The sequence below is a fragment of the Pteropus medius genome, unplaced genomic scaffold (genome assembly GCF_902729225.1).
Source record: "Pteropus medius unplaced genomic scaffold, Ma_sr-lr_union100, whole genome shotgun sequence".
Taxonomy (NCBI): Eukaryota; Metazoa; Chordata; class Mammalia; order Chiroptera; family Pteropodidae; genus Pteropus; species Pteropus medius.
The window spans coordinates 16457022-16480970 of NW_024354499.1; the positions used below are offsets into that span (position 1 = coordinate 16457022).

At 39.1% G+C, this 23949-nt stretch overlaps 2 pseudogenes; both read right to left on the reverse strand.

Annotated features, from left to right (window-relative positions):
• Positions 1-394: 394 nt before the first annotated feature.
• LOC120594689 (uncharacterized) lies at positions 395-510 on the reverse strand (annotated as a pseudogene).
• A 22891-nt stretch (positions 511-23401) lies between these two features.
• On the reverse strand, positions 23402-23520 carry LOC120594761 (uncharacterized; annotated as a pseudogene).
• Positions 23521-23949: the final 429 nt, after the last annotated feature.

Sequence of the window (23949 nt, forward strand, 5' to 3'; positions counted from 1 at the left end):
AGAAGGACAAATATCATATGGTTTTACTTATATGTGGAATCTAAAAAAACAAAATAAACAAATGAAACAAACTTATAGATAGAGAGAACATTTTGAGAGTTGCCCGATGGGAAAGGAGTAAGGGGGTCTGGTAAAAATGGTGAAAGGAATAAGATGTACAAACTGCCAGTTATAAAGATAGTCATGGGAATGTAAACTGCAACATAGGAATGTAGTCAATAGTATTGTAATAACTATGTATAGTGTCAAATGGGTACTAAACTTATCGGGGTGACCACTTCATAAATTACATAAATGTTTAATCACTATGTTGGACACCTGAAACTAAGGTAATATTATATGTCAATTGTAATTTATTCAAAAGTAATAATATATATATATTTATTATTATTTATGCCTATTGCACCTGGTCTTCCTAGGTGGTCTCCCATCCAAGTACTAACCAGGCCCGACCCTGCTTAGCTTCTGAGATCAGACATCGGGCTTGTTCAGGGTGGAATGGCCGTAGACCATGGACGGTGGCTATACTGGGGCGGGAACCCAGGATCTTCTGTGCGTAAAGCAGATGTGCTAACTGCTACACTATGGAACCACACCCATAAAATATACTTAAAAAGAAAAAATAGCAAAAATGATTAGAACTAATAATAGAGGTTAGCAATGTTGGTGGATTCAAGATCAATTTATAAAAAATTAATAGCATCTATGAGTTGACTTCATATTATAAAGATGTCAGTTTCCCCCTCATTGATTTACATATTCAATACAATTCCAACTCAAATACAAGTTATATAAGAAAAATACTGGTCTGCAAGCAGATATGTTAATTTCAAAAAAAAAAAAAAGAAGACTAAAAAGAGCCTATTTTGCACTTTCAAATATTAAAATATTCCATAAAGCTTTAGCAATAAAAACGGCATGTTACTGGCACAAAACTAAGCAGAGAGATCAAAGAGTCAGTACAGAGATGTCTAGACAGACCTGGTATACATGGGAACTCAGTAAATGATAAAGATAACACTATCAATCAATGGGGGAATTGGATTGCTTGGTGAACAAGATTAGGAAAATACTAGCTCACTGTATGGAAAAACTAAAACAGAATCTCTACATAAAACAGGAACTCCAAATGGATTAAAAACTGGAATGTGAAAAGTGAAACTGTGATATAAAATTGAAGAAAGACTTTTTAAATAAAATCTCCAACACACAAACCATTAGACAAAAGACCCTGATAAATTTGATTATATAATATTTGAAAACTCTATATCCAACAAAGGAAACTAGGGGCAAAATAATAGCAAGTAACAGATCAGATGTGTATAATCTCATTGTCTAAAATGACCAAGATACTGTTATCTAAAGCACACGAGGAACTCCACAAATCAACAAATAAAACACAGGAACCCCAGTAGAAAGGTATTCAAAGGTTATGAACAGGTGGTTTAGAGAAGAGGAAATACAGAAGACTAATAAGCATATAAATATATAATAAACTAATGGAGATCAGAGAAATACAAATTGAAAGAATTATTACTATGAAATACTTTTAGCTATTAGACTGCTGAAAATTAAACATTTGAAAATTAAACCAGGTATTGGTGCGAGTGGAGGATTTAGGAGTAGTCATGTACCACTGGTGGGAATATAGACCCATGCAGCCATTCTGAAGGCCTACTAATTCTACACCTGGATTTGTATCCCAGAGAATTTCTCACATGCATAGGGAGTTGCTTGTGGTAGCTGGGAGTTCCATTGCTCTAGAACTAGATTAGTGAAATGTATTGGAAGTACACCATAGAGAAGATAGAAGCAATAGTCAAGACAGAAATATAGTAATAGGGCTAGATCTTCAAAATATAATGCCGAGGAAAAAAGAAATAGAATGAAATATATAATTTAAAAACACATATCAACAAAAACTTTGACATTATATAACAATGTATACAGAAAAGGATACATATCAAGCATTTGGGTGAAGGAGAATGGAACCTTGCAGTAGGGAGAAAAGAGCGTGAATAAAAGAGGAGATGGATGGATGGACGGATGGACGAATGGATAAAGGGATGGACAGAGCATTCTAGCCACCGTGTTAAGATCAGACTCAGGGTGGGGGTTGGGGGAGGAGAGGGAGGCTTGCATCACTGGGAAGGGAACAAAGCTGTTTAGAAACTTAGATTTGGATGCTTTCATTTGTTTGCTTATTTTGTTTCAAAAATTTTTGTCATGTGTATATTGATTTATTATAATTTTGTTTTACAAAAATTGGATAATATTATATGCATCTGGCTTTTCTCACTTATCAATAAATTGTGGAAACTCCATCAAATCATGCAATATAAAGTTAATTATTTAACTTTGTATTAACATCATGTGATACTCCATGATGTATGCACAGAAATATACTCACCTGTATCTATATCAATAGGTATGCACTTCATTTCCACTATTTTTGTCTCTGAAAACAATGTTAGAGTAAATATCTAATATATGTATTATTATTTACTATTGCTTTTACTCATATGGGATAGATTTCAAAGGAATGGGACTGCTGTGTTCAATGGTACATGCAATTAAAACATATTATGGAAAATTTCAGACATACACAAAGTAGAGATAATAGTTAACATAATAAACTTCCATGCACCCATCATTCTGCTTCAACAATTACCAGAACATGAGCAATCTTGTTTCATTTAAATGCCCTCTTCCCCTCCTCTCCACCCCCAGCACACACTGAATTATTTTGAAGCAGTCTAGATATATTTTTAAGGTAGAGACAAGATTTCCTAACACACAGGATGAGGCATGTAAAAGAAAAAAAGGAGTTGAAGATAGTTCCCAGGTTGTTAAACTGGGCGGATGAAAGCCTGGAGTGGCCATCAGCTGAGATGAAGAAGACGGATGGGGAAGGTTTGAGGGGAAGATCAGGCATTCAGTTTTGTACAAGTTGAGTTTTAGACTGATTAGCCAGCGAAGTAGAGATGTCTAAGGGTCAGTAAGGTAAATGAATCTGGAGTTTGGGAGAAAGTAAGTACCTGGAGATATAAATTTGGAAGTCAAGGACATGTCTTATCCATAAGTATGGATGATATCATCAGGAAGTGCGTGTAGGTAGAAAAAAGACCAATCCCTGTAGACCCCTGACAAAGATATCCTAACCCCAGAGCTTGTGGGTTACCCTTACATGGCAAAAGAGACTTTGCAGATATGATTAAAATTAAGGATCTTTACATGGAGAGATTATCCTAGATTATCCAGATGGACCCAATCGAATCACATGGCTCCTTAAAAGTAGAGAACTTTCATGACTGTGGTCAGAGGGATCTGTGATGATGGAAAAAGAGTCAGAGAGATGCCGTGTTGCTGTCTTCTAGGAAGGGGCCCAAGAAGTAAGGAATAAAGCAACCTCAGGAGCCAGAAAAGGCAAGGAAACGGAGCCCCCTGGAGCCTCTGAAAGGAGCCCAACCCTGCCGACACCGTGAATTAGCTCACTGAGACTCATTTTGCATTTTTAACTTCTAGAACTGTAAGATATATTTGTATATTATATTGTTTAAGCCACCACATCTGTGGTAATTTGTTCTTGGAAAATGAATATATCCTCCTATATGAAGGGGTAGAGGAGGAGAAGCAGCTGAGGGGACTGAGAAGCAGCCCGTGAGATAAGAGAAAGACTTAAGTCAGAATGGCATCCCGAAAGCCAAGGAGCAGGTGGAAGGAGACTAGAGCATATGCTGCTGACTGGTCAAATAGAATGAGGTCAGAAATTCGATGACTGGACTTAAGAATGTGGTATGTAATTCTCTTGAAGAGTTTTCTGAAAAGGGAAACAAAAAATGGGATGACAAGAGATATTTGTTGTCATTTTTGTTTAAAATGGGAGAAATAACAATATGCTTGTAAGCTGATAGGAGTGATTCAGAGAAAGTGAGACTTGAAGAAAGAAAGGAGACTAGATGTAGGGCTGTCCTTGAGTAGCGGCCTAGGGTCTAGTGCAAATTCGAATTAGCTGATTTTCAGGAATGAGAACAACAGGTAAGAAAGCAGAATATGTGAGTGTTGTTGCTGGTAGCTGGGTTGGTATGATGTTTGCCCAGTTTCCTCACTGAGGTAGGAAGATGGGCAGAGGGCTGGGAGATTTGCAGAGAGAGATGTAGAATAATCTGCTAGGAGATGAAGAACTGAATGAACTAGGAAAGTCCAGTATGATTGCCAGGCAGCACTTAAGACCCGCTTAAGAGTCAATTATTTATAAAGAAAAATAGACAAAATAGGCAAAATAAGTAAAAATAGACTTGCAAAGTGCAGCTTTCTCCTGATGCTAGCTAGCTATCTAATTCCCAGACCACATTTGCTTGATGGAGGCTGTGAGCACTTGGTCTTGGATTCTCTCTCAGCAACTTTTTGGCCTCTCCTCAGGGGCCTCTGGGCGCTGTGTTGTTACCTGGCTCCCTGGAGCAAGTCTGATGAACATCCTGTTCTGTTCAAGGCCAGATGAAACGAATTTTTCTTTTTCCAGCTGCACCACACCCTTTAGCGACCTCCCACTGAGTTCTGGTTTCTGGTCTAGACAAAACACTCCCTTGTTTTTTTCTCATTTGCATAGCAGAGATTATTGACATCAGCCAGATCCCAAGAGGTGCACAAACCTGTCTCAGCCCAGGTTCTCAGCTTTAGCCCTACTCCCATCTCCTCTCCCAGCTGGCATCTCACATATGTGTAAAAACGATACACTTACTCTCTTCCTTTTCTATGGAGAAGTATATCTAGCTAAAGTTCCATATATGAGTGACAATGATACATATCTTGTACAAACGATACAACGATCACCATGAGCTGTTCTTTCACAGACCTTGAACGTCAGGGAGAAAGTGAGGACAACCAAGGAGGGAGAGAGAGAGGGAATGCTGATTAAAAAGGTAAGGTCAAAGATAAAATTTTCCTAAATCAAATTGGTCACATTTTGGATATATATGAGATTGAAGGGGGGAAGCTGTTATAAAGAAAAATGCCTAGAACACGTCACCATCTAATTAGAGAGATATTTTTATATGTATATGAAATAGTCTGCATCTTCCATGGAAGCTTCCAGGATTCCCTGCTTTGGGCCTCTGTACCATTAGGTGTCAACTATTTGCTGTTTTAGCTGAAAGACAGCTCCTTTCTTACCTCCATAATCCCATTCTCTCTGCCTAGAAAGCCCTCCTCTTCTAATCTCCAACAATCAAAATCCTTTTCAGGTGTCAAGCCCTTCTTAAAATTTACCTCCTTTATCCCGACATCCCTGGTTTCTTTAGCCACAACTTTTCTAAATTTTTCCATAAACTCTTAAAGCAGTGTATCCCAACCTTTTTTTTTTTTAAATCACTCTAAGAGCCTTTTTAAGATTTTTAAAATCTTTTAGTCCTTTTCTCACCCCAATGAAATTATAAAACCCCGAGGTAAGGGTAGCTGGGAGAAGGCGGGGTCTCCAGGACTTCGAAGTCATGGTAACAAGAAGTAAGCAACACAAGTCACATCGCTGAAGTACTGGCACACCTGCTTTTCCCACTGGTTTAAGTGAGGTTCTGCTCACAGGAGTCCAGATTCTTTCTTTGACCAGAAGACCGTTCACTGGCACAGATACCAAAAACCCGGCTCAGGCATGGAATCAAAGCCGCAATAGAACCAGAAAGAACACACAATGGAACCTGAAAAAAGGGCTCCATTTTAGAAAATGAGTATGAATATCTTACATTTCGAATCAGACAAACTACCGATAGATTACAAAATATTATTCACACTATGATAGTGCTTTAGAGCAGGGGTCCCCAACTCCTGGGCTGCTGACTGGTACTGGTTCATGGCCTGTTAGGAACCAGGCCACACAGTAGAAGATGAGCAGCGGGCCAGTGAGCGAAGCTTCATCTATATTTGCAGCCGCTCCCCAGCACTAGCATCACCACCTCAGTTCTACCTCAGCTCATCAGACATTAGATTCTCTTAGGAGCACTGGTCCCTAGTTCCAAAAAGGTTGGGGACTGCTACTTTAGAGCATGCCTTTCGATAGTGTATAATGTGGGGCAGCGAAAATAGAATTTGACTTACAAAAAATAAACACAAGTTTTGGGGAACATACTAAGCACGGTACACCAACATAACATCTATTTGAATACATAATGTCAAAAAATTGTTTTTTAACAAAACATTTATTATTTGATTTTCAAATTATAAAATAATGCAGGTTTTTTTAGAAATCTAGAAAGTATATACACTCTTCTCCAAATTAAAAATCACAAACTCACCATGCAAAGATTATCATTGTTTATAACAGCCTATATCCTTCTAATCTTTTTTAAAATTTATATTTGTCTTTTCCGAAATTGAGATCAATCCAAGAAGGATTCCATTTTATATATTCATATATTCTTTTGTAATCCACTGATATAAAATTGAAAACAGAGGATAAACACTTCCTAATACCATTAAGTATCCATCTACATCATGCTTTTTCATGGCTGCATGGTATTTCATTTTATATGTTTACCATAACTTATTATTTAACCTCTTAATGTTTTTAGTTTTATTTTTTGATTTTAATAAACAGTTGGAAGTTTTATCTTTGTAGAAAGCTGTGCTCATTCTCATGGTTATTTTTTTTTGGACAAATTCCTAAAAGCGAAATAGCTGATTCAAAGAATATAAAACATGTAAAGACTTAAAATACCAAATTGGGAGGCATTAAAGCAACTCAAGAGATGAAAGGGATGGTGGGATGTTTACAGTTACATTATAAATATTTTGTGTGACATTAGGTGAGGCAAAAAGTGGCACTGATAGGATTATGGTTTTGAAGGTCACATAATCAGGCTCCCATTAGACATGGTTCATTGAACTTTTGACATTTTCCATTCACTTAGGATTTTAAAAAACAGCTGTGTTGAGGTATATTTTAGATACAATAACATATACCTATTTTTAGTGTTCAGTTCTTTGTCTTTTGACAACCACAATCAAGAATAGAATAAATAATTCAACCACACCAAAAATTTCCTCACATCCTGTCCTAGTCATTCCCCAATCACCACCGATCTGCTTCCATCACTAAAGATAAGATTTATCTTTTCTAGGGCTTCATAGAAATAGGACTGTATAGAATACACTTTTTGTGTCTGACATATTTCTTCAGCATGCTTCTGATTCATCCATGTCATTGTGTGTATCAACAGTTCACTCCTTCTTATTACCAAGAAGGATTCCATTTTATGTATTCCAAATAGTGTTTATGGATAAGACAATTCGTTATCCAAACACTTATTGATGGGCATTTGAGTTATTCCCATTTTATGAGTACTATGAAAAAAACTGTTATAAACATTCATGTGGAAGTCTTTGATGGGACATAGTCTTTCATTTCTTGGGACAATACCTAGTAGTAGAATTGCTAGACCATAGAATATGTATATATTTAAATTTATAAGCAATTGACACAATTTTCTAAAGTGAATGTACCATTTTGCATTCCCACCGGCAAAATACTCAAGGATTTCAGTTACTCTATATCCTGCCAACATTTGTTATCGTGAATTTTATTTTTGCATTGCTAGTAGGCAGTAGTGAAATATTGTGATTTTTATTTTGATTTCCCTGTTTAAATCTTTTGCCCATTTTAAAACTGGGTCATTTGTCTTATTGAATTTAAAATCTTTGATACAGATTCTTTGTCAGATATATAGATATCAAATATTATCTTGTACTATGTGGCTTGTCTTTACATTTTCTAATAGCAGTTTTTGAATAGCATAAGGTTTAAATTTTAATGATTTGTTTAATCAATTTTTCCTATTAGGGTTTGTGATTTTTATGCGCTATTAAAGAAACATTTATGTACCCCTAGGCTACAACTCCTTTATGTTTTCTTCTTGATTTTTTACAGTTTTAGCTTTTATGTTTAGGTCTGCGGTCCATTTTGAGTTACTTTTTTTTTTCGTATGGGGTGAAACGGGATCAATATTTATTTTTCACTATATCGACATCCATTTCTAATAACATTTATTGAAGACTATACTCTCTTCATTGAATTATCTTAGCTCATTTATCCAAAATCAACTGACCATTTATGGGTGGGTCTGTTGCTAGGCTCTCTACTTCTATTCCCTTGATATACATGGTTATCGTCATACTCGTATCAGGCTATCTTGACTATCCTTCTTCTATGGATAGTTCAGCTTCACTAATAAAGCACTGCCCTTCTGGGGTCTCTATTGAATGTCCTGAGTGATCAGTGAGGACTCTTCAGAACAGCCCTGTGTGCACTCTGGGAACTCTTCAGCTCTCAGCTATCCTGTCATTCTGTCTAGCCTGATGGAGTTTCACCTTATACATCATGTCTTTGTACTCACTGAGGATATTCACTGCTTTACACTTTTTTTTTTTTTTAGTTCTTAATCCTTTAGAAGATTTAGCAGATATCCGAAATTCTTTTTATACCTAGTTTCCTCTATTCAATAACTCTGCCTAACGATTTATAGCCACATCAGCCTGCTGTACTCTAATCTCTGCCCCCCAACTCAACAACTTTGCAATGCTCTGCTTGGGAACCAGCTCTGCTCTGTGGCCCAGAACATTTCTATTGTCAGAAATCAGAAGTGATCATAGGATTTAAATCATTTGTTTCTCTTTTCTCAGAGATCACAGTCCTGTACCATCTGTTGTCCAATGTCTGAAAATAATTGTTTTTTAAATTTTGTCCCGTTTCCTAGTTGCTTAAGGTGGAAGAATAACACCATTAAGAAGTTAAGTTCATGAAATGGAAATTTTTCATTAAACATTAAGATTCTCATTTCCACATACTAGAGAAGAATATAGCACTCACTGGTCACTTATGATTTTTGCAACATTAAAAAAAATGTTCCTTCACAGAAACTGTCAATAACATAATTAGTAACTAATAATAGTAGTAAAATATTTAATGCATGTGATTATCTACTGGGTCCTTTATTTCACAATACAGTACTCAAAAGTTTTATTTTCCTACTGATTATTCACGTCGAGTACTTCTATTTAATTAGTTTCAGTCATTTTACTCTTCTAAGTTCTTCATTTGGTACACATTCAATAATTTTTACTTCTTAAAACATAAAACTTTGCTTACAAATTTTTAAATTATTTAAGAAAATAAATCTTCATAAATTCATTCAATAGACACTTTTGGTCCATTTGTTTTTCTCTATTTAATTTTAAGGTTTTTATCTTCATTCTAATTGATGTCTCTTTATTACTTTTGATATGTAAAATATTAATATAGTTGCAAAGGTCAAAACCATACTCTCTTTGCTATGCTTTCCATGACATTCCTACTCACTTGATTTATTCTTCCTGGATTTCTTTTCTTTTTCACTTTTTATTTTGAAAAAAATATTTTAGACTTATAAAAACAGTTGCAAAAAAATAATATATTGAGTTCCCATATATCTCTTACTCAGGGGCTTCCCTAACTGTTAGCATGTCTAGAAACATTGTACAATTATCAAACCTAGAAAATTAAATGATAAAATATTGTTAACTTATTTATAGACTTTATTCAAATTCTACTTCTGCCCCACTAAGATTCTGTTTCTGGCATATCGATTGATTTTGTGAGTATTAAACTAACATTGCATTCCTGAGATAACTCCTCTGGTGATGATATTTATAATTTTTTTATATATTGCTGTATTATCTTGGATAATATTTTAAAACTACTTTTCTATATAAATTCATGAGATATTCATGTGTAACTTTCTTTCTTTGTAATGTCTTTGCCAAATTTTGGTATCAGGGTCATGCTGGTCTCATAAAATAACTCGCTTAGTGTTCCCTGTCCTCTGTTTCAGTTATCTATTGTTGTGTCGTGAACCATCCCAAAACCTAGTGGCTAAAAACAATAATGATTTCTTATTGTCATGATTTTGTGGGTCAGAAATTTAGGCAAAAAAATTGGGAGCTGAGATGATTTCCAGCATGGTGACTGGCTTCCTAGAATGAAACTGGAAGTTACCAGACCTCTTAAAGACTAGATCTGGAATTGGTACAGTGTCATTTCTGTCATAATATATATATCAAAGAAAGTCAAAAAGTCCAACCTGGATTTATAGAGACTGAAAAAACATCTTATCTCTTGATAAGGACAGTAACACAGAATTAGTGGCCATATTTCATCTATTTGATACTCTATTTTCTGGAATATTTTGTTCGACATTGGTAATATTTCTTTTTTAAATGCTTGATACCTGTGAAACGTTTGGGCCTGAAGGAGGTGGTTTTGTGGAAAAGTTTTCTGATAATTAATTTTTAGGGCTAGAGTATCTATTTCTTCTTGAGTCCATTTCAGAAATTTCTATTTTTTAGAGTTGTTAAATTTATTGTTATAAAGTTGTTCATAACATTTTCTTATCATTTTGTTGTCTTAGAAATCTATAATTGTATCTTCTCTTTAATTTCTTATTGTTGCAATTTGTGTGGTTGTTTTTTTTTTTGTCTTAATCAACCCTGCTAGGATTTATCAATTTTATTAATAATTTTATTAATATTTCCAAAGAGCTAAACTTGGCATTGCTAATTTTCTCTATTGTCTGTTTCCTATTCCAATTGTTTTGGCTCTTTGTTATTTCCTTCGTTCTATTTACTTTGGGTTCAATTTATCTTCTTTTTCTAGTTTCTCAAGGTGCAAACTTAGATCATTGTTTTTAAACTGCACTGCTTTAGGTGCATCCAACAAATTTTGATATGTTGTTATTACATTTTCATTAACCTCATAATATTTTCTAAATTCTCCTATCATTTTTTCCTTAATCTATAGGTTAAGTGTGTTGTTTAATTTCCACATATTTAGGGCTTTTCTAAATGTTTTATTGTTATTGATTTCTAATTTGATTCTGTGTGGTCACATACATATTCTGTAATACTTCAAACTTTTAGAATTTATGGAAACTTATTTTTTGGCCTATTATATGTTCTATGTTGGTGAATGTTCCATGTGCACTTGAAAAGAATGTGTATTCTGTTGTAGTTAGATAGAGTGTATTCTGTAAATGTCAATTAGGGCAAGTTGATAGTATTCTTTAAATCTTCTATATATTTACTAATTTATTGCCTAGTTATTCTATTAGTTGTTGATAGGAGGTGTTAAAATATTAAACTATGATTATGGATTTCTATTTTTCTCTTTCTAATAGTTTTTAATTCATTATTAGCTTGGTTATCGAGGCACACAAATTTAAGATTGTTATGTTTTCATGGTGAATTGACCCTTTAATCATTATTAAATGTCCTTTGTTTCTGCTAATATTGAAGTTTTGTCTTGAAGTCTATTTTTTAATATTAATATAACCATACCAGTTTTTATATGCTTATGAATCGTATAATATATCTTCTTCATTCTTTTACTCTCAACCTATTTGTTCTTTTATATTTTAAGTGTATCACTTATAGACCACGTATAGCTGGGTCTGCTTTTTTAACCATTCTGACAATCTCCAAGTTTAAATTGGTATGTTTAGTTTATTTACATTTAATATAGTTATGAATATTGTTATATTTAGGTCTATCATTTTGCTATGTCTTTTATTAATTTCTTCTGGGTTTTATTTCCCCCCATTTGTTCCTCTGTTTCTCCTTTTTCTAACTAACTTCTTTTGGTTAATCACATTTTTTTTAGTATTTCATTTTAATTCTGCTGGTTTTTTAGCTATACTTATTGGATTTTTTTTAGTATTTTTCTAGAGATTACAATATGCATCCTTAACACAATCTACTGATACTTAATATTATAGTACATCATTGAAAATGTTAACATTTTGTAACAATAACATTTTATCTACCTTGACTTATCCTTTGTGCAGTTACTGCCACATATTTTACATTTCCATACTATAAATTTCATGATACAATGTTAAAATGTTTTCATAAAAGAATCATTTTAAAGAAACCAAGAGAAGAAAAAAAGTCTTATGTATTTATTCACATATTTTATATTTCTATATTCTTCTTTCTTTCCTGTATATCTGAAATTCATCTGATGTCATTTCTCTTCAGCCAGAAAGACTTTGTTTAGCATTTCTCTTAATGCAGTTCTATTGGTGACAAATTCTCTCATCTTTCATTTATCTGAAAAGGTCATTACTTCATTTTCATTTTAAAGAGTATTTTCATTGATTTAGAATTTGTGGTTTACAGGTTTGTACTTTCTTCTCTTATACTTTAAGGATATCATTCCATTGCTTTCTAGCTTCCATTTTTTAAAAATGAGAAGCCAGCCATCGATTACATCATCGTTCAATGTGTTTTTCTCTCTGTATAGCTGGTTTCAAGATGTTCTCTGAATTTTTGCTTTCGGAAATTTTACTATGATGTTTGTCTTTTTTAAAAATCCTGCTTAGGGTTTGATGATCTCTTGAGTCTGTAAATTGATTATTTTTCTTAACCAAATTTTAGGAGGATGGTGTTATTTATTCAAATCTTCTTCTGCCCCATTCTTTCTTGTCTCTCCTTCTAGGACTCTAATCACACATGTGTTGGGCTGCTTAATATTGTCTCAAGTTCATTTGATATTATCCTACGGTCAATCTTCTTAAATCTGTTTTTCTCTGTTTTTCAGATCGTATAATTTCTATTGATTCATCTTTGGGTTTCACTTCCCTTTTCTTCTCTCATTGCCAAACTGATGTTATCTAACCAATTAGTCTTTTTTTTTTTAATTTCAGATATTGCAATTTTCAGTTCTAGAATGTCCACTCGATTCTTGTTTACAGTTTCCATTTCTATTCTAAGCTTCTCTATCTTTTCACCTACTATGCTCATCTTTAAGTCTTTGAACATATATTTTAAATATATGCTTTAAAATCTTCACTAATTCTAATACATATGTTATCTAATGGTCTGTTTCTATTGGCTGATTTTTTTACTGCATCACACATTTTTTAAAACTGCATCACACATTTCTATTTCTTCACATGTCTTGTAGTATTTTTATTATATACAGACATTATAGATGAGACATTGTAGACACTCTGTATTCTGTTATCTTCCACTGAAGTATGTTGACATTTGTTCTAGCCAGCAGTTAAATTACTAGATAGTCAACTTAAATTGTGGAGGCTTGGCTTATTTAGGACTGTGGGAAACGCAAGGTGTTTACCAAGCCTCTCTTATTTGATAGCATTCAAACTCTAAACTCTTTCTCTTCTATGGTTGGTTGCAGTTGAAATCTCTGCTCAGTTCTTCAGTCTTTCCACTTTTGCTCCTTAGAGTCTCCCCTATGTATGTGCAGTTCAAGGGTCAAGCTAGGATTTTAAAAATTTTACATACAGATTTGGGAGCTTCTTTTTGCTATGGCTACCTCCATATGGGATTTCCTTTCTGTTTTCAGATTCTCTGGCAACTCTAAATACCACATCTCAAACCAATAAGATCAAGACTTTCTGTTGAATTCTAGTTACTCTGACCCACACAGACTAGGGCTGATCTTAGGGAAAAATCATATCATGTGAATCTCATAAAATATGTTTCCCTTTTCCCCATTATTTAAATTCTTTTCAGCTTTTGTTTGCTTTTGGCCACTTCTCATGGCTTCAAATTATATATGTAATTATAATTTATAATTATAATCTCTGGAAGGGTTAGGCTGACTCCAGATATGCCACCATAATGAGAAATGGAGCCACTCCTTGTCTTCTTTTTATAAAAGAAAAATCTGTTTATAAAATTAATGCTTAATCATTGAAGAAAAGTTGAAGGATACTGAAAAACATAAAGAACAAAATTAAGTAACTACAACTATCTGGAGTTAGTCACTGGCAACATTTTGGTAGACATCTTCCTAGTCTTTATGCTAGCCATCTGTGTATGTCTGTCTGCCTATCTGCCTGTCTATCTATCTATCTATCTATCTACCTACCTATCTATCTACCTACCTACCTATCATCTATTATATCCTTTTCCTTTATGTTGTGGCACCACTGCTTTTTTGATTTTTTTTCCCTCCTTTCTCTAGCCATTTTCTTTATGGGTTCCTTTTTCTCCATCCATTCTTATGACACTGTTTGTATCTTATTAGCAGGGACTACCTGTAAAGTATCTCAGTGTCTTCAGTCCTTGGCAAACTAAACATTCAACAAATATGTGCAGAATGATTAAACTTTCCTATGTAAGATATAGATTTTCTTTAACCTATAACTATGCATTCTGTGGTCATCACTACAGCTATTCATAAATGTTCTTTTTTCTTCTAGCATATGGTAGCACTGTACTTCTCCACTGTGTTGAATTCAGGCGAGACCATGTGACTTGCTTTGGGCAATAAAATGTGAGCAGAATAAATGTGTCACATGTTGGCAGACACTTTTAGGACAAATGAACACCACCAGTTTCTTTTCTTCTGTGGAGATGATTAGCAATGATCCATTTAGGGGCTCCTCTGTCAAGCTGGATCCTGGATTAAGGATGATGGTAATATGAAGGAGAGCCCCCACGTAACCCATGACAAACATGGAGATGGAACACAAGCATGAAGTAAATCTTTGTTATTTTATACCAGGTGAGACATTGTAGAGACTCTGTATTCTGCCGTCTTCCTCTGAAGGATGTTGATAGTTGTTCTAGCCAGCAGTTAAGTTACTAGGTAATCAACTTAAATTGTGGAGGATTGGTTTTACACTTATTTGAGTCTGTGGAAGATACAAAATATTTACCAAGCCTCATAGGTAAACTATGCCTGAGGGCTGACTATGTTCATAAACAAAGTTTTATTGGAACACAATCATGTCATGGCTATTTTCACACTATAAAGACAGAGTTGAGTAGTTATTACAGAGATCTTATGGCCTGCAAGCCTAAAATATTTAGTATTTGTCACTTTAAGAAAAATTTGCTAATTTTTCTTTTAAGCTGCTGAAACTTGGGACTTGTCACTGCAGCATAATCCAGGCAAGCCTAACTGATACACATTCTAAATATCCAAATGAATATCAGGAATGGGCTGGAAGGAGGAGAAGCCACAGAAAAGCCAGATGCAGTGACCCTAGAAGACCAGAGTAACTAAATTTGTATTTCTTAACTTTTTAAAGTCATCATGTTCCTCTTTCATATATATAATTTTTTTTTAAAATTCACACCATTCTTAATGTTTAAAATGTAAATCATTTGTTCTTTACCAAGAACAAGTTGACATTATGGTAATTTCTGAAGGAAGTTTTATTTTGATCTTGAGACACTTTTTTTTTGTTTTGTTTGTTTTTACTATTGTTTTGTTTTATTTTGAGATATATCAGGGCAAGTATATCTCCTTGCAGTGGAGAACAGAACAGAGTGGATCACTTTCAGTATTGGCTTGTTTTCTGCTTTGTAATCTGTGGCAGCCTTCCTCCCAGAGTCTGACAACCACTCTCCAGCCCCTGTGAAGGATCATAGGACTATAGGACTTACGGCATCGTTACAGAGGGGAAAAACCTGAGGATAGAGGTCGATGGGACCAAGTCTCCAAAAGAAATGTATTTATTTCCAGAGTCCAAAGGGGAAACTACAGGCTACTCCATCGCTGAAATAGGAGGATGAAAGGACTAACAGCCAGAAGGACATAACATGGGGGGGTGAGGATTTTGAGAAGGGAAGGATCTCCAGACTAAAAGGTAGGAATGACAGGGAGTGCCTGGAAGGGTTTGATCACAAATCCTTCCTGAGCCAAGCTATCTGGACAAGGAGAGACTGTTCTTCCGAGAAACCTCAGTGATCACTGCTATCTGTACCTGCCAGGAATGCAAATGGCTTCCAGTACCCTGTGGGGCCCAGCCCAGGTCCTTTGCCCCCTTCCCTTCTGCTAAGCCTCCTCCTCTATTTCTAGCCACGGCCTACCCTGCTTCCTCGGGTTCCTTAGATTGACACTCCCACCCCATCATATCCTCACCACATGAAAGAAGTACAAGGGCTCTTGCCATTTCACTGGATGCAAAGACCCCAGGACTGTGATGCCCCAGCTCCAGGTTCTAGCTACACCTTGACCATTACGTAACTGTGCCATCTTGGGTTATTTATTCCCTTGGCCTCATTAACTTCATTTGTAAAATTAGGAGTTGGATGATATCTGTAAAGTCCCTTTTGCTTCTGCAAATCACTAACAGGGAATTAGAGACTACCAAAAACAAACAAATAAAGGAAAGTTACAAGCTTTTAGGAAACCTCATATATCCTCATAAGTTTCATCTGAGTATGAGAAAATGAAAATGAGACCAATCCTTTCTCCAATTCCTTTTGTTGACAGAGGGAAATCTCCTGTGATACAGGAAACTGTCATTTGTATGCCAAAAGGTAGGACTCACAGATCAACAAGTGCGTTTCATGTTGCTTCCAGATTTAAGGAGTCTGAGTGCCAATTTGGGTCCTAGGTAACAATTTGTCCAAGGTGCTTTCATAATTAACGATAACATGAGAAGACTTTTGGAAATGAGAATGAGACTGAAAATTTTGGAACATTTAGCCACTAAATAGTCTATTCCTTAAAAAGTAAAAAGAAGAAATCTTATTTTATTCCAGGCCAGTGAAGCTCACCCAGCATCCCCCTCCCTGGAAACCCTGGCCCCTTGATCCCACCTGCAGAGAGCCAGATAACAGAGAGGTTCAAGTGCAAACTCCAGAGTCAGCCAGCTTGAGTTTGAGTCTCCACCCACCACTTACCAGCGTGGCTATGGGCAAATACCTAACCCTTTCTAAGCCTTAGTCTCCTTGCCTGTACAATGGGTACCTGTGTTATAGGGATGTTAGGTTTAAATGACAGAAAGCAAGTCATGGCCCCAGAACAGAATCTAGGGAATAGTGAGTGCTCAGCAGACACCAGCAACTTCATTGTACTGAATCCGGGTGGATTAGACAAATCTTAAGGCAGGAGACCCCCCACCTCCCACCCCGCGGCTCCCAACCGCAGTCTGCCACCTACTCTTCTCCCCAGAGCCTCCTTTTATGGGATCCACCATTCCTTGATACCCTACAACTCAGTGTGCCTTTGGACTTGTGTGCTGAGCAGCAGGCAGAGTGGAAGAGCTGCTTATGGAACCAGGGGCCCTCGGCCTTCTGATCCAGAAATTCTCCCTTTTCATCCTTGGTTAGTAGGCAGGGGTCAAAGTGAAAACACCAGATCCAGTAGGAGCCTCCCTTCTGGGGCAAGAGAATGGAGAGCGTTCAAAGCCCCGCTCTGCCATGACTTAGGTTAGCGCTTGGTACTTGGCGGGGCCCAAGAAGCATTTGCTTCCCCTGCTATTGGTAGTGGCTCCAGAAGCCATGTGAGAAGGTGCCAAGTCTCCAGTAACAACACTCATCTCCCCATCCCCATTTTTGTCTCCTACCCCTGAAGAAAGTTCTCGGCTGCCTCCGTCCTTATTAGAGTTTACCTGACCCAGGCACCCCAGCCACTCCTGAACCACCTGGCAAGAGAGTCACCAAAGCCGGCTTGGGGCCCCTTCCAGGTGCAGAGCCGGTAACGCGGCGCGCCTGGGAGCAGGCAGCGGCTGCGGACTGGCAGGCCCCCGAGCAGCCCTATCCGCCCGAACCGGCCGGCGCTGCGGGCCGACATCAAGGGCGCCGGGCCTGGAGCGCCGGGTTCGCGGCGCCGAGCTGGGTGGCGGTAGAGGAACCAAAGCCTCGCCGGTCCGCACGTTTCTGGTGCTTTAAGGAGAGGAAAAAATTCCTCTGATAAGGGCAGTGATCGCTTTCCTCTTCCGAAGAAGCCGCCGTCCTCATACTCCGCCGCTCTGAAGAGGCTGCCTGGCGGGCGTCTGGGGGTGGCAGGGGCGACCCGCCCCCACGGCGCTGCCCGGCACTCGGCCCCGATTGCTCAAAACTCTCCAAACGACAGAATGGGTTTAAATGGAGATAAATAATGACGGTGGCATGACAGCTGTGATTGCAGGGATGCAAATCTGCGCGAAAACGCTGGCACCGGGAGCCCGCAGCTGCCAGCGCGCAAAGGCTTCTCGGAGCTCGGAAGAGTGTTGAGGTTTTCGGTCCCCAGACGCTAAGGAAGTTCTGCGGCTGGACAAAGGGGCGGACGTTTGCTCCTGACCGGGTCGGAAGCCCGCAGGCCTCAGCAGGCGGGGGAAGGGGGCGGGGACGATGCAGGGCGGCAGCCGGACCCCCTAGCAGGGCTGTGCGCTCCGCGGGGCTCGCTACCCTTCTCCCTAGGGTGGCCTGGGGAGGCTGGGCGTTGGAAAGGGGGAGGGGGTGCTGAGACAGATTATAGGGAGGGCCTCAAAACGTTCCCACAGCCGACCTCCAGAAACACAGGCAACTGAGACAAAAACAGGACGACGAAGAAAAAAAATGAGAAAGACGCAAAAAGAAAAAAGAAGATGGAAAAAGAGGGGGAAGAATCAGTGGGAACAGTTAATGGCTAAGTCAGTGCCAGGATAAGTTCTCAAAGAGAACGAGGTAGGATGTAAAACAGTGGTTCTCAAAGTGCATCCCTGGAACGGCAGCGTGGGCGTCACCGGGGAGCTCGTTAGAAACGCAGACCTACGGAATCAAAAGCTCAAGGAGCGGGGCCCGGCAATCTGTGTTTCTGCAAGTCCTCCAGGTGATTCTCATGCTGGCCCCAGTTCGGGAACCACTGGTACAAAGGAAGGGACACTGGCCTGGGGCTGCGAAACTGAGTCCCTCGGTTTTCCCATCAATAAAAGGAAGGGTTGGACTAGATCCCGGGACACTGGTAGATGGAGTCAGGCAGGTCACACAGAGTGAGGTGGGCCAGGTAGATAATGTCACACCCCAGAGGACCTGTTACCTGGACTGAAGTTGGGACAGATGTTGCCATATTATCTGGTTTGGCAAGAGAAGCTGGGAACCCATTTTTTTAAATGTGAAATCTCCTGGTTTTTAAAACTTGGCAACTAATTAAACATTTTAAAACATTGTTCGGGTCTTCACTACAGGCCAAGCAAACACTCTGTAGACTGAATTTGCCCTGTGGATCTCAGTTTATAGTCTTTAAACTCCGGGATCTCATATGACATGGACTGACATAAAAACATGGCTGCTGTCCTAAAATAGAAAAGTAAGCCTTCCTGAACTTCTCAGGAATATTATTAGGAAAGAAAGTTTTTGTCATAGTCAGACAAAAGTAGTATTATCCATTAACTCCCTCCTTGCTGCTTCCATCACGTTCTTAATCAGGGAGCCCCATTGTTCTGATTATAATTTAGACCTAAAAATTGCTGATTCCCAGAACAGTGGGCAACTTCCTCAAAGTCATCTGCCAGAGCCAGCCTATGTATTGTCATCTCCCCAACTACAACTTTCTTATCAAGGCCCACTCTAAAAAAAACACAGTATTTATTGACTGTTTTTCTTATACACCAGGCATTGTTACAAATGCTTTGCATGTATTAATGCTTTTAAACCTACAACTCTATGAAATAGATATGGTATTGTCTCTCATTTTACGGATGAAGAAACAGAGGCCCATAGGGGTTAAGTGATTTGTCCAAGGTCACTCAGCTTGTATGCAGTAAGTGGCGGAGCTGGGTTTTGAATCCAGGCAGCTTGACTGAGCCTATCACATTTTACTGTCTCCCCTGCTCTCAATATTAAGCCTCATCCTGTCCCACCCAGATAGGGTCCCTGGGGATGAGTCAGCTCAGAAAGACATAAAGGGACTGTGCTGACGGAGTAGAGCAGGTCCAGCGCTTGAGGAGCTGTGACCCAACCAGGTCAGCCCCTCTGCAACATGCCGGATAATGTAGCCAGTCCGGCTTAAGGTGTCACAGAATTTGAAAGCTTTAACAAAGGAGGTATCATCCAGAGAAGATGAAAGACCAGAGCTGTTTATTTGAGGATTAGAGCCTTAAGAAATGTCTATAACACTGCAGGCTGCATTTCTGCGTCTTCCTTGTTCCTGACAGTATTCTCAGGGCTTTGGAGGTAAGAATGCCCGGTAACCTAGTTTAATGTTACAAGGCTCCCTAGGCAGAGGAGCGGTCTCCCTACCACACAGCACTTCTTCTTAAGGGCTCCAGATGGAAAGAGCACCAAAAAAGAAGTCAGGGGACCTGGGTCCTAGCTCCAGCCTTAGAAATAATTGAGCGTGAGACCCAAGAAAGTAATCTTACCTTTCCGGGTTCCAGATGCGTCCGTTTCTATTTTGTCCAATATAGTAGCTGCTTGCTACATATAGCTAAATTAAAACTCAGTATCTCACTGATGCTAGCTACATTTCCTGTGCTTAACTGCCACGGTTGACAAGTGACTGTCATATTTGATGGTGCAGAGGTAGGGCATCTCTATTATTATAGAAAGTTCTATAGTGCAGTGCTGCTTGTGATTGAATTAGATAATCCTAAAGCCCTTTGAACATTTAAATTCTACATTTGGTTTATTTCTGATACATAAGCAGTCACTATTTGTATCTGTGAGACATTCTCTGGGGATGGCTAATCTCTGCCTGTGAGGCGGGGTACAGTGAGCTAGTCACACTCTCAGCCAGTAAATTCATCTTGTAGCCAAGAACAGCTAGTAGAGAGACATCTATCCAGAATTAGTGATGCAGCTTTTGACTATGAATATTCCCACCCTGTGAATACTACTGACCCATAAAGAAAGTGAACACTGAATCTCTGCTTCCATTTCTTAATTGGTGAAATATAGTTATATCTATGTTGCTGGACTGTTTTAATGGTTTAATTAAATTAGATATGACACATGAAAATGCTTTAGTAAAGTGCCTGACTCCTGGACACGCTGTAAAGCGGGTAACCTAACGACCCAATCAATTAACCATTTAAAGAAATAATCAGTCCTACTAATTATTTGGTTTGGAATTCCAAAGAGCAATCACTGGAGGTTGATTTTATTACCAAATTGCTCACATGATTGGGTCCCATGGCACTGAGGCAAAGTATGGCAAAAGAAGGAGAGAGGGAAAGAGAAACAAGAGAAGAGAAAGGGTAGAAAGAGGGAGAAGCAATAAGGGGAGAGGGACTGTGTCAGACATAATAAGAGCCAGATGGAAGAAATACTTTATGTTGACTTTTAACAAGCCATCTATAGCCCACACAAAGGAAAGCAATGCATTAATAGATGATTATTTAGATAGTATCTGTTTAATCAGTCCCAAACGGCACTCAATTACTAGAGAATTAGAAATCCTTAATTATTGGTGTGGAATTTCAAAAGAAGAGCCTAGGAAATATGCAAATACAGGGTGCCCAGGTGGAACCTAGGAGTGCCAGGCTGCTGCCATTCATTCACCTGGGAGAAGCCTGGGCCCATGTGTTCACAAAGCAGCTGGGACAATTACAGTTCTGTGGAGAACAGCTGGAGATCAGGGAGAAACAAGGGGAAGCTAAGCTGTGCCTGAAGCTATATTTGAATAGTTGTGTCTTATCTGTGTCTTTTTAACTTAAGAAAAAAAGAAAAGAAAGCACAGCCAGGATACAGGCTGAATGAATGAATGAAGTTGGGAAGCTGTTATTTAACTCATATTCTCTCTCTTTCTCTCTCTTCCTCTCTCTCCCTCGTGTTGGCTCCATTCTACAAAACGGAAAATTAGATTTATGTCTAAAAGGGGAAATACTGATTATAATAAAATAACACTTGGTCTTACATTATTTTAAGTACTTAAATAATTAATATAATCCCCAATAACTATTCCAGAATGTAACTATTATTATTCCCGTTTTCAGATGAAGAGACTGAGGAATAAAAGTCAAGTAACTTGCTCAAGATCACATGACTGAGTGGTAAAGCTGGGAAACCCCCCGAGAAGTCTGTTTCGGGGTTTATGATTCTAACCACTAGGCTCATGGCCTCTCTATTCGGTGCCTGAACAGCTGCCTCAGACACCAGTGCAGTGACGCATTGGAAGGTACCTGTGATGAAGGCATTTTGGAGTCAGGGAGCACTTGGCATTTTCCTGGAGCATGCCACACAGAGGAGGTGCCCTGTAAGGCGGTTGTGGTACCTGTTGCTGTCGCCTGATGGTGGTCTTGGTGTCAGGCCACTCTCTCCATCCCAGGCTGCCCAGGCTTCTCCCTGGGGTGATTTCTCAACTCCTTCAAGGGAATGGTACCCCACATATAACTTCTCTAAAGAGTCATAAAATGATAATGTGTGCTCATTTGGGATGATATCTACCTAGTGAGCAGAATTGCTTCCCCTCGAGCCCCAAAAATAATTCCAGGAAGACTCTGCTCTAGAGCCAAGAGGTCCCATAGGTGGTTCAGATGTGTCAGAGATTTCTTTGTGGTCACATCAAAGCTATGCCAGTGCATCACCTAATAAGGGTTACATATTAAGGACCTATTACCAGAAAAAGGCACTTTCCCACTGATTACCAACCCCAGGGGAGCAGTGAGAGCTGAGAGGCCATGCAGGGGACTCCTTGGGGCCTTCTTCCTGCCTTGCAAAAGCTTTCCCACCCTGAGTGAAACTCATGCTCTGTTGTCTGATTTTCCATGTGTGTGTGCACGTGTGCACACGAACATGCGTATGTATGTGTGTATTTTGCCTTGACAGGCAGTCTGGTGGAAAGTGACTTGGACTTCTGACTCTGCCCCCATTAGCTGTGTGACTTTGGGTTGGTCAGCCTCCCTCGCTGTGCTAACTTATAAGACATAGGAGTTAGAAGAGATGTTCTAATTTGGGATTTAGGAGCTCTTGGAGGAGATACAGGGACACCCTCTTCGCCACCCCGGGTGAACAGCTCCTCCCAGACCCCAAGTCCAAGTTCTCCCTTCCTTCCCTAGTTGCCATCCTGACACAGCCACCCATGAGAACTGCCTCTGCCTCCTTGTTGATATTTCAACACTTTCTCCCCCTTTCTTCACACCCCCCACCACGCTGTGGGGACCAAAGCCACAAGCAAATAAGCATATCCAAACCACAGTTCTCACAGCACCTCAAAGCAGGCGTTCTCAAAGGTGAGCCCCATCCTGACCCAGACTTCCAGCCCAGCTCGCTTATCTGCAGACGGTTTTATTCCTCTAGGCCCCGCAAGAGACTCAATTTCAACACAGCCAAGCAGATCCCAATCTTTTCGAGCCCGCCCCATCTCAGGCACTGCCTGCAGCACCTTGCTCACCCCTCCAGAGACTTGGCTCATTGTCTCCAGGGACAGAGGCACTGTGTACCCTCTGAGTTTCTCTGGTCCCGGGCAGAAGTGGTGACAGCAGCGTGGGGTGAGGGGAATTTCGCAAGCCTGCTCTGGAGGGCCAGTGAGAACATCTATTTATTATTTCGCCGCTGATTTATTGGGGTGGCAGAGCCTCGCCTTTGGTGAGAAAGACTTGGGAGCTTGCTGATACCACTGTTCTTGAAACCTGAACGATGGTAGCAGCGGCAGTGATGGCAGCAGCAGCCGCAGCGGCAGAATGTGAGGGCTTTGAGTCTTTTTTTTTTTTAACTCCTACAGCACCTGGTCTTCCTAGGTGGTCTCCCATCCAAGTACTAACCAGGCCCGACCCTGCTTAGCTTCCTAGATCAGATGAGATCGGGCATGTGCAGGGTGGCAAGGCTGTCGATGGGTATGAGTCTTAAGAGAGGACTTCACATCCCACATAAGTGCAAACCCTAAGCACTCAGGTCCTCCTTGGGGAACACTCTACCTGTGGTCCTCAGAGAGGAATGTCACTATTTATGGGACATTAGAGAGGCTGTCCCTGGTAAGCTCTGCAGATTTTCCTGACCCAAAGACTATATCAAGGTATTTCCTCTTTAAAATAGGGAAAAGGTAGAAGTTAGTCCACCTATAAGCCACTGTTTAATAGAGTTTGCACTTTGCTAACAGGTGACTTTCACTGACAGCCCGAGTTCAGTTAATTATAGGCTTTCATTGAAATCAAAATAAACCGGGGAGTAGCAAGTATAACACTCGGGGCTCCCCAGACAGTTAACACCTTGATCCTCTCTGAGGATTTATACTCAATTCTTTCTGTACCTCTCTCAAAGCTG